This window comes from Anastrepha ludens, chromosome 2 (assembly GCF_028408465.1).
Source record: "Anastrepha ludens isolate Willacy chromosome 2, idAnaLude1.1, whole genome shotgun sequence".
In the NCBI taxonomy this organism is placed as follows: Eukaryota; Metazoa; Arthropoda; class Insecta; order Diptera; family Tephritidae; genus Anastrepha; species Anastrepha ludens.
This window is the reverse complement of record NC_071498.1, coordinates 140,354,206-140,364,495: the sequence shown is the minus strand read 5'-3', so window position 1 is coordinate 140,364,495 and position 10,290 is coordinate 140,354,206.

Here is a 10,290-nt window from a genome sequence, read left to right as displayed (position 1 = left end):
CCTCTTCAATCAACAGCCAATTTGGCCGCTGCCGTCAAAGTTGATGAGTTACAAAACTGATCGGCGGACATGAAAGATTTCACAGCCAAGCGGCTGTTAGTTAGCGGCTTGTTTTCTGGCGAAAGATAAAAAAGTGAAAAAACAACAAAACAAAAAACAAAAAAATGCAAAACCAACACAGAATTATTTGTACTTGTATATTTGTACCTGCCATAATTGTTTGTTATTTTATGAGCGTGTTTTTACTGCGCGTGTGTGTGTGAGTGTATGGCGTTTGTGGCCCATTTGCGGCATTACAATATTTAATTTGTATCACCAGAAAAGGTGAAATCTGTTAAAATCATAAAATAAACGTAATAAATGCAATGAATGGAGAAAGATTTCAAATAAGAAAGAAAACAAAAACAAAAAACGTATGTAAAGTCAGCGTGGTTGGAGTGCAAGCGAAATTACGGACATCCATACGTACATACGCACATTTAGCTACACATACATACATCCATCCATACATGCATCTATCCATGCCTACATATATGCATACATACATACATACATCTACCCATACATACAACCATAAGCATGAAGTAAATTATAACTTGAAACAAAACACGATCATCAATGCTTCAGCGTAATAAAAATTTTGATCAAACAGAAATTTACACGAGCTGAAGTACATACAAATGTAAAGTAAATTAAGGTGCGCACAGGCTGGAAGGGTGTACGCTGTACAGGTAGGATGCAGGGTGAAGTACATAAATACTCAGGCACAAATATTAGCTCTTTTGCGCCTGGGCAACCGAATGGACGTTTTTGGTGGCTGAGAAAGCTGACCACGCCAGCATAAAGTATATATTTTGATGTCCGATTTCCTTTAGACTACATATTTTACAAATTTTAAGAATTTTTTCCTTTTTATTTTTAATTTATGGCCTACATATATTTTCTTCCTTAATATTTTATGTGCTCGAGGTTTGATAAAAACAAAAAAAAATGTATGCCAAAAAAGCATCATAATTTTGTTTTTATTTATTTATGGCTTATTTTTTGTACGTGCGCTTAAATTTGTTTTGTTTTCTGTTTTTATTGTTATTTTGTGTTTTTGTTGTAACCAAGTTCATTTTCGTATGCCAAAAATACGGAATGCAATGTTTAGCAATCATTACAGGAACAGCTAAAATCGGGCGAGCAAATTAGATGGAGTTGGTGCTGGAGGAAAAGCGTTTAATTAGCTGGAAATTTTATGTTTATAAACATGTCGTACATTCAAAATTCAAAGAAACAAGTTAATATCTCTTCTAACACATCTCTTCACACACACACACCCACATTCACACGCATCCACTTGCAGTTTTGAGCACTTTTCCCTGCCCAGTCACCACTACTCTTCATTCGCACTCACCGCCCACCCCTTGCCACACACTCTACCCGCTCGTTTATCTAAGATTTCGAAGCGCTTTCTGTTTTATCTTCAACCGAGCACTCGTAAACTGTTGAAATTTATTTGAAAACAATAATAATATGATTTCTTCGATTAAGATTTTGAAATGTTGCATACTAAATTGCAGGCTGCTGCCGGTTGCTGGTTGTTGGTTGCCGATCGTTGTTTGTTATTGTTAAGCTTTTGGCTGCAAATGAAAACATCAAACGACAAAATAACCGACATATTCATTGCTCATCAAACAAAATACAAAGCAGAGTAAAAACACAAAACAAAAAAAGAAACCAAATATTGAGGAAAAACTACACTGTCGGTAGATAGGTGTGTAGGTATTGTACATAGGTACTTAGGAGCAACTACCGCTACAACAACAACACACTTGAATCAAAGAAAAAAAACGGTCCATTATTGTAACTTAGAATTTGGATTCAGTACTATTTGTTGGAGCTACCCTGTAGGACCAGCATAAAGAGAAAGGAGCAAATGCCGCAGCAACTTTCGATACGGTACCAGCTGCCGGTAGCAGACGAAGAGGAAGGCTGCATCTACGTTGGAAAGACGCCGGTTAGCCCGAGAACGAAACGACGACCAAAATCCCATAAGGGGCTAACGCGCCAATCAAGATGGAGAAGAACTGCCGCTACAACAAAAATACACTTGAAACAAAGCGAAAAAGCGCATTTTAGTACCACAGACTTCGCTCTAATCCAGACTTCAAAGCGTCAAATGACGCTTCCACGTAATTGATTTCTCGGATGGCTTAAATGCCATTGGCTGTGGCTTTATAAAGGGTTTTCCAATAAGAGGTGGTTCAAAGAAAAATGCTATTTTTTAATATAAATGATCGGATGTTTATTTCATTATAAAGAATAAGGTATGCCGTTAATAGTGGAAAATAACATCAGGCAAATGACCACCACAACCACGCTTACAGAACAATATCCTTTTCATGAAATTTTCCTTAACCATATTGCAAAGTGGTTGCCCTATGCCCTCGATAGCCTCACGAATTCCATCTTTGAGGTCTTGAATCGACCCTGGGCTGTTGACGTAGACCTTCACTTTCACGTGGCCCCAAAAAAAAAAGTCACAAGGTGTTAAATCACAAGATCTCGGTGGCCAATTGTGATCACCTCTTTGAGAGATACCACGGTCCGGAAACTTTCCCCGTAACAGATTAATGGTTTCGTTGCTTGTGTGGCACGTAGCGCCGTCTTGTCGAAAATAAACGTTGTCCAGATCAATACCATCTAATTCCGGCCATAAAAAATTGTTACTCAGCTCTCCTGTTTCTCACCTAACACTTGTTATTGGAAAACCCTTTGCCTCTGTGCCTTTCCCAATTAAACCGGATGCTCCTTACCAATGCTGAGCTCCAATGAAGTCTAAGCCACTTGCAGTGCACCTCGAAGTTGGTTCCATAGAAGATCTCGAGGGCGAGTCGTACCTCACTCTCACTATAAACAGTGGCATTTGTTTCCACCATCTTCTCGAGCTTGAGTTATTCACCGCCATCATGGTGGTGACAATGGTGGAGTTGTTGTCTGAGTGACAGAGCCCACACCTAATTAGCACAAAATATCCCATTTTGATACACCAATGGCAGCAGTACTACTTTTTGTTAGTCGAACCATCTTGCGTTGTATGTAATGTAATGCCGACGTAATTCTGAATATGTCTGCTCGTGATCTTCTTAGCAACTCGTCAGTTCTGAATTTGTTTAAACTGGGCCACGTTTGTTTAGTTATTTTATAGGTATCCATGCAGTTCATCTGTCGTCAGCCCACTTCTGGAATAGCGAGAAGATATCGCTTTTGCGCATGCCTTGGGGACAGCTTATTTCTACTGCTTCGGATTCGTTATAGGATGCCGCCACCATAACCTAACCTAACTTTATGCTCTCCTCTACGTGTATGCTTCATTCAGGATATATGGTTTTATTTTCAATGAAGAATGTTTTATTAAAGTAAACTATGTAAATAGTCTTTCAAAAGTAACGCTTAGGTGTCAGTAGTGAATGGTTCTTGCACGAACCTTTTTTCTATGTCATCTTTGACATTTGTCCAGCATTGCGTGCTGACACAATAGAAAAATGCATTTAAACCTCAGTAAGCGTAAAGATTCATTACTTATTATGAAATTGGTCAATCTGTAAGAACAAATATAGCGAATTTTGTGACTTTTTTGGTGGAAATAATCATTCGAATGAGTCGACAAATCATTCAAAGGTTGGGGAAAAAATTTCAAGAAACTGATTCCAGTTCTGTCGAGGAAAGAAAAGGGACTGGCAGACCAAACACTGGACGTTCTGTTAAGAATATTGCTGCTGTAGCGCAAAGTGTTGCTGAACAACCTTCAACATCGGTATCTCGACGTTCTCCACAATTAGGCATTGGCGTTCCTGAATCGACTGTATCGAGGACTTTCCTGTAGACGTGCTAATGGTTGACATTTAAATGATGTAATTTTTCACATCTAATTGTTAAGCGCCGTATTTTGAATAAAAATACGTTCTTGTATATGGCGCAGAAGCTTGGACGAAGACGATAACAGATGAGAGAGCACTTGGAGCCTTCGAGAGAAAAATTATCCAAAAAATCTGTGATCCTCTGCGCGTAGACGAGATAATGAGTTTCGCATCCGATGGAATAGCGGGCTATATGAGCTATACCGAGATGTGGATATAGTGAAGTGTATTAAAATAAAGCGGCTGCGCTGACTTGAGGATAAACAAAAGTGCTCCGGCACGGCAGTCCTTCGAAACGGAACCCACAAGTAGACGACAAGGAAGAGGATGACCTAATTTACGTTGGGGGGATCAAGTGAGATATAACCTGGCAGCACTCAGTATCACCAACTGACATCAGCAAGCAGCGAATCCGGATAGATGGCGCAATGTTTTATTGGATTTTATGATCCATAATCACATATTTCTAGATTTTATTTAAAATGTATTATTTTGACTTTAAAGGATCTCAAAGCGATAAGCATCTCAAGCTTTAAACGTAATCACATAAGTCCTTCGTCCTCTGTAAGCTGAATAAAATAAAACCATCACTTCGTTTAGTGATTCTTCACGGCGACAAACGACCTAAAAATCTTTCTATGACGTGACAATTTTTGCAGAAAGCAGTCAAAGGGAACAAATAAGGTGAAAACAGCGCTCAATCGATCACATTCTTAGAGATTTTTTTAAAGGCGTGCACAAAAAGTGAAGAATTTCCTATCAATAAATCCGGCCATTTTCGACAGAGATTCGCCCCATAAAGGTCTCATGCCGCACAACGATTAGTGACTGGGAAATTTTCACATTACATCATCATTTCATCAGTTCACTTTCCTACGGAGTATGTAGAACAACAACAATAACAATGTGAAACACATAAAACATATGTAAGAGAACAGCACCGAAAGCCAGCTACCGAATGTATCCGTTGGCCACAATTTTTTGGTTCTTCAATTTCCTTTTTTTTTGCTTTTTCTACACAAAAACTTTTTAACGCTTTTCACACGCCTGCTATTGCCTGCTTCCTTTGCACGTTTGTTGCACTTTTTGATATGTTGTTGTTGTTGTTGCCACAGCGAGATTTCCCGCAATTAAAAGCATTTCTCTAACAATTACAAATCATAATGCGGTGTCGGTCGGAAAGTGCATTCGGCAGCCGCCAAACACACAACATTCAGCCAACTCATCTGCTGCGATCAAAGGATTTCACAGTGGCATGCGTGTTAATTCCGATCGACGAAATGCTGTGAAGTGCGCCGACGGCAAGCGTCAGCAATCCCCACCCTGCCTGCCAATGCGCACAGCTACTTAGCGCACGTGTAAATGGCAGACACTCAGGGAGTTTTGGGCAAAACCGAAGGGGCAGACTGTGTGGCAACACGCCTGCCATGCAACCAGACTGCCTGCCTGCCTGCCTGACTAACGATTGGGGGGTAGTGCATATCTGTATGTGTAGTAATACACGTACGTACCAACTAAATACAATCAAAATACGGCACCCCCGTCCACATCTTCGCCGGCCTGCGTAGTGCTGCTGCACTTCTTCGCCAGCGCCTGCAGCGAATTGGACATTTGTTGCCACTTTGAAAATTGTAAATTTTCGCAAACTAAATACAAATCGCACTGCGTATTAGCGATCAACTGCAGTGCAATCGAATTGCAAAGAGTGTAAAGTCTTGCCAATGCAACTAATTGGAAGTGAATTTATACCAGCAATTTCTGTCCAACTGTGAGCTGAGTAGCGCACATTTGTTAGACAGCCGCTATATGCGCACTTGCCGGCAGTGATCTTCAACGATCTGCAGTGCAAATTCTAAATGATCTGCGCTGAACCCAGTTGATCTTCGTTGAACGTCATTGATTTGCATTGATTCGCTACGAAATCGAAGTTCAGTGTTCATCAGCACTCAACACTTTGTGGCAGTTAGTTACCACTAACGACGGAGCGACGGGATGCCTTATAACGGAATTTGATTTACGATTTACGAACGCGGCAAGCGTTTCACTGTGGGCGCCGCTTTTAATGGCTTTTCAATACAAAATTGTTAAATAAATTTTAATAAATTGATTTGCACACTCATTACTGCCATCGATGCAACTACTTGAGTTGATTTTAAATCAATGAAGATTTCTAGTTCTAAATTCAATTACTTTCTGTCTATACAATATCCTGCCTGAGATTTGGTGCTAAATATACTTTCTTCAAAGTAATGCAAATATTTAATTAATGCTGATAGAATCATTGAGAAGGTATTTGAGAAGATTGATGATTCTGAAAGAATATACCTGCTAGATTTTCCTTACCTAATACTTAAATGTACGAGTAAATGTAGAACATATAGAGAAAAGTCTAAATTCATATCAAACCCCGAAATTTATATGCTTGGTGTACATTCTAGCTGAAAATAACCCAGCGGTCTTACAAGGGCAAATACAATATTTGCAAAAAGCTTGACAGAATTGTACAAAGTAATTTCGGCGGCCGTAGCCGAAAGGGCTGGTGCGTAGATTCGAGTCTCCGGGCATGAAACAGCAAAATGATAGAACAATTTTTTTTTAAATAGCGGCAGTCAATGACAAACCTCCGAGTGTATTTCTGCCATGAAAAAGCTCCTCATAAAAACAATAACTGCCGTTCGAGTCGGCTTTAAACTGTAGGTCGCTTCATTTGTAAAACAACATCAAGACGCACGCCACAAATGGAGGAGGAGCTCGGCCAAGCATCTAATAGAAATGTACGCGCCAATTATTTATTTTTAAATTTTTTTTATAATTTCGGAGATAAGAAAAAGTATACGAGCTTCACACAATATAAAATAATGCTGGAAAACGAGCTGAAATTAATGGTTTCATTAAAAAACACTAACTTACGCTTTCTGAAACACTAAGCATTGAAACTTATCACGTTTGAAGGTTTTCTTTTATAAAGGGTGATTAAGTTTCAAGGGCCGGTGTTGATTTTGAATAAAATACATTTTTTTATGAAATTATTGACATTTCTCTTTACTATGATAATATTGGTACAGCTCAACTACGTATGGAACAAAATATCGGCCAAGTAGCCGCCGCGGCCTCAGCGGCACACCTCCATCCGATGGTTCAAATTTTCGATGACGCTGAGGCATAATTGAGGTTCTATGCCGTTAATGTGCCAAATTATCTCATCCTTTAGCTCTTGAAATGGTGCTGGTTTATCGACGTACACCTTTTCTTTCAAATAACCCCAAAGAAAGAAGTCCAACGGTGTCGTTGACGTTTAGGTATGGTTCACATTCAACATCGGCCCTTGAAATTTAGCCACCCTTTATTTTACGCCTTTTCAAGAATACATCTGAAGAGCTGTAATTCGATATTTTTATGGAAAAAATTTCTCTTTTTTAGCATGTTCACTTACGAGCTTTATTAGTTCTTTTTTCAGTGAGTTGGAAGTTCATCTCGCCCAAAAAAATGGAATTAATTTGTGAAAATTCTCGTGCGATGATTTATTACGATTTTCGACGTGGGTTATGGAACAGGAGTGCTTTGAGCAACTTACTTCGACTTTTGGCATTGATGCACCACACTTAGCCACTGTAAAATACTAGTACAATGAGTTCCAACGTGGCCGTCGGTCCTTGCAGAATGAATTTCGTGAAAACCGTGAACCGTGAAAAAACGGTTATTGCGCGAGAAACTATTGATGTTGTGAGTCCATTGATAGCGCAATAACTTCATGTGATATATCGCGAGATAGATGCATCCTTGGCCCTAGCGGGACCACCATACATTCAGCATTGCAAGAACATTTGACCGACAGAAAAATTTGTGCTCGTTAGATACAGCCAATTTCCCAAAAAGAAACACTCGGATTCGAGTCGATTGATAGAAAGAAATGTTGAAGAAATTCAACCGCGCGGGTTCGAAGCACGTCTATGATATCGTAGCAGATAATGAACCTTGGATCTATGTATGCATATGAACCGAAAACAAAACCGCATGCGACAGTATGGGTGTTCCGGGACAAGCTTAATCCAACGAACGTTGTTTGCGGAAGAAGGACCTGAAAGAAAATGGTCGCTTGTTTTTTGGTAATCATCCCCAAATCTGGTCATGTCGAAACTGTACCACTAAAGAAGCTTAAAAAAGTAAATTCTGAGCGCTATACAATCATTTACTTGCCACAACTTTCCGGAGAATTTAGGAAAACTAACAACCAAAGACGAATCCTGCTTCAACCGTCTCCAAAACAATGCGAGCTCTCACATATCGGTATACACAAGAGGGTTTTTAAGCACTCAAAAGCTTGAATTAGTGGGTCATCCGCCTCACAGCCCTGATTGGGCACCTGATGATATCTTTTAATGCCCGAACATCAAAAATAAAATGCAAACTTAATGTTTTTCAACGCTTGAAGAAGCTGCTGAAGCTTTTAAGTAGCTCGTTTTCAAGCGATCCACTTCTGAGTGGTTAAAGTGCTTTGAAAAATTGTTCAAGCTAGTGCAGAAGTATGTTGAATTCAAAGAAGGGTATTTGGACAAAGAATACAGACATTTTCCTTATTATTTTGCTGTGGTTTCATTGTTAAGCGCAAAATATAAGAAAAATCCTTTGTATCACTAAACATAACTTCCTCAGATGCCTTTAATCGCGATGTAAAATATATATTTTTAAATCACAAGGAATATATTCCTGGGATTTCAAATACTTCTTCTCGATAATACCTCGAGTCTTGGCGTTATTTACTAAATTTAAAAGTGACGACTTATATGTAAATTTTGAAGAAATTAGAAGAAGTTTTAAAAGAAGATGGAATTAAATCTTTGGTATAAAATAGAGGTCCCGGTTGACCAAAAAACACTTGAAGAAAGTCGATGCTGCGCGAACTAGCAGATGCCGTCATCTCATGGGACGGTGCAAAAACAACACCACAGAACCGTGTACGATGGAAGAGTCTTGTCGAGGCCCTATGCTCCCGAGGGAAGTGAACAAGGAAAAAACATGAAATTATTTTCAATAAGAAGCCCGTGCAAAGGCGAAAAATAGTTCTGAAAGCCATTGAACTATGCCGGAAAGATATATTGACAAATTTTGTATACTTTATTAACCATTCTAGGGATTATAGGTTGACGTGTGACTGGCATTCGGAAGTATGTAGCTTCGAATCTGCGTGCGTGAAACAGCAAAATGATAGAAAAAAACGGCTTCAAATTTTTCAATTTACAATGATTCCGTAAGTAAAAGTCAAAACATGCTTTTTTTACACTGTTTGTGGTTATTACTTTATTATTTAACCTTTTTTTTGGATTATGACACTATTGAAGTAAATGAGCGATATGCACCTAGTTTCGATAGAAGCCTCAATTTTTACCAGAGTTATCACGTCTACGAGTAGAAGAATAGGCCGGCAAATTATTCTCGTTATTCTGAAAAGTTTGGCATGTGTAAGTTTATGTTTATCTCAATTATTTTAGGCCATTACCCACAAACTGCATGTTTTTAATGAGACACATTTTTGGAAAGTATATTTCATGGTTCGGTTATATGGCCTTCCGTATTTTATATGGCGTAAAGGCGTGTTTTTCATGTTTATTTCCCCAATTCTTTTCCATTGAGGGATTAACAGTAACTCGGGTTCACTGTGTCAATCTTTTTTGGTGTACGTTGGCTTTATTTTCGGCCATTCACACAAAATTATTCATTACAAAATTGTGGAATGCCAGCTGACAGAAGTGATCCGGCCAAAGGGCGAAGTTCTCTGTATTGTATATTGTAATTAGGTAGAATCCATGCGAATTAACTTATAAAAGGTCACAGCTCCTTTGAATAATCTCTTATGAAGATGCGTGAAAAGTGTTCAGCAATTTCATCCTCGCAGTATAGGCAGCCAGATGGCCAAACAATAACGAATTACACTAGTCTACAAGGAAAAGTATCCGAAATAATTTAAACTAATATCTGCTTCTCTGTCCATGCAAAATTCGGATTGATAACTAAAATTAATTTATTAGTTTGAGTTTTCGAGATATCCTAGCCTAAAAGTGCAAAAAACCCCATTTTTGCCCATATTTGAGGTTATGTAGCCTGGCAGATGTTTTCTTTCACCAAAATTAAAGGATGGCATCTTTAAATACAATCCTTCTTTTTTCAAATGGCGTTTTGTTTGCTCAAATATCATTTTTTTTCGCAGAGATATCGCATTTTGAAATTTTCATGTTTCCTACACCTGAAAATCGATTAAGATAACATAGACATGATATATTCGATTACTAATTTTCTTGAATTGAGTCTTATTTTTCTTAAAATTTTGTCTCACACCATAAGTGTGCTGACTCACCACACCCCTACACTATCTAACCTTTGGGTACCG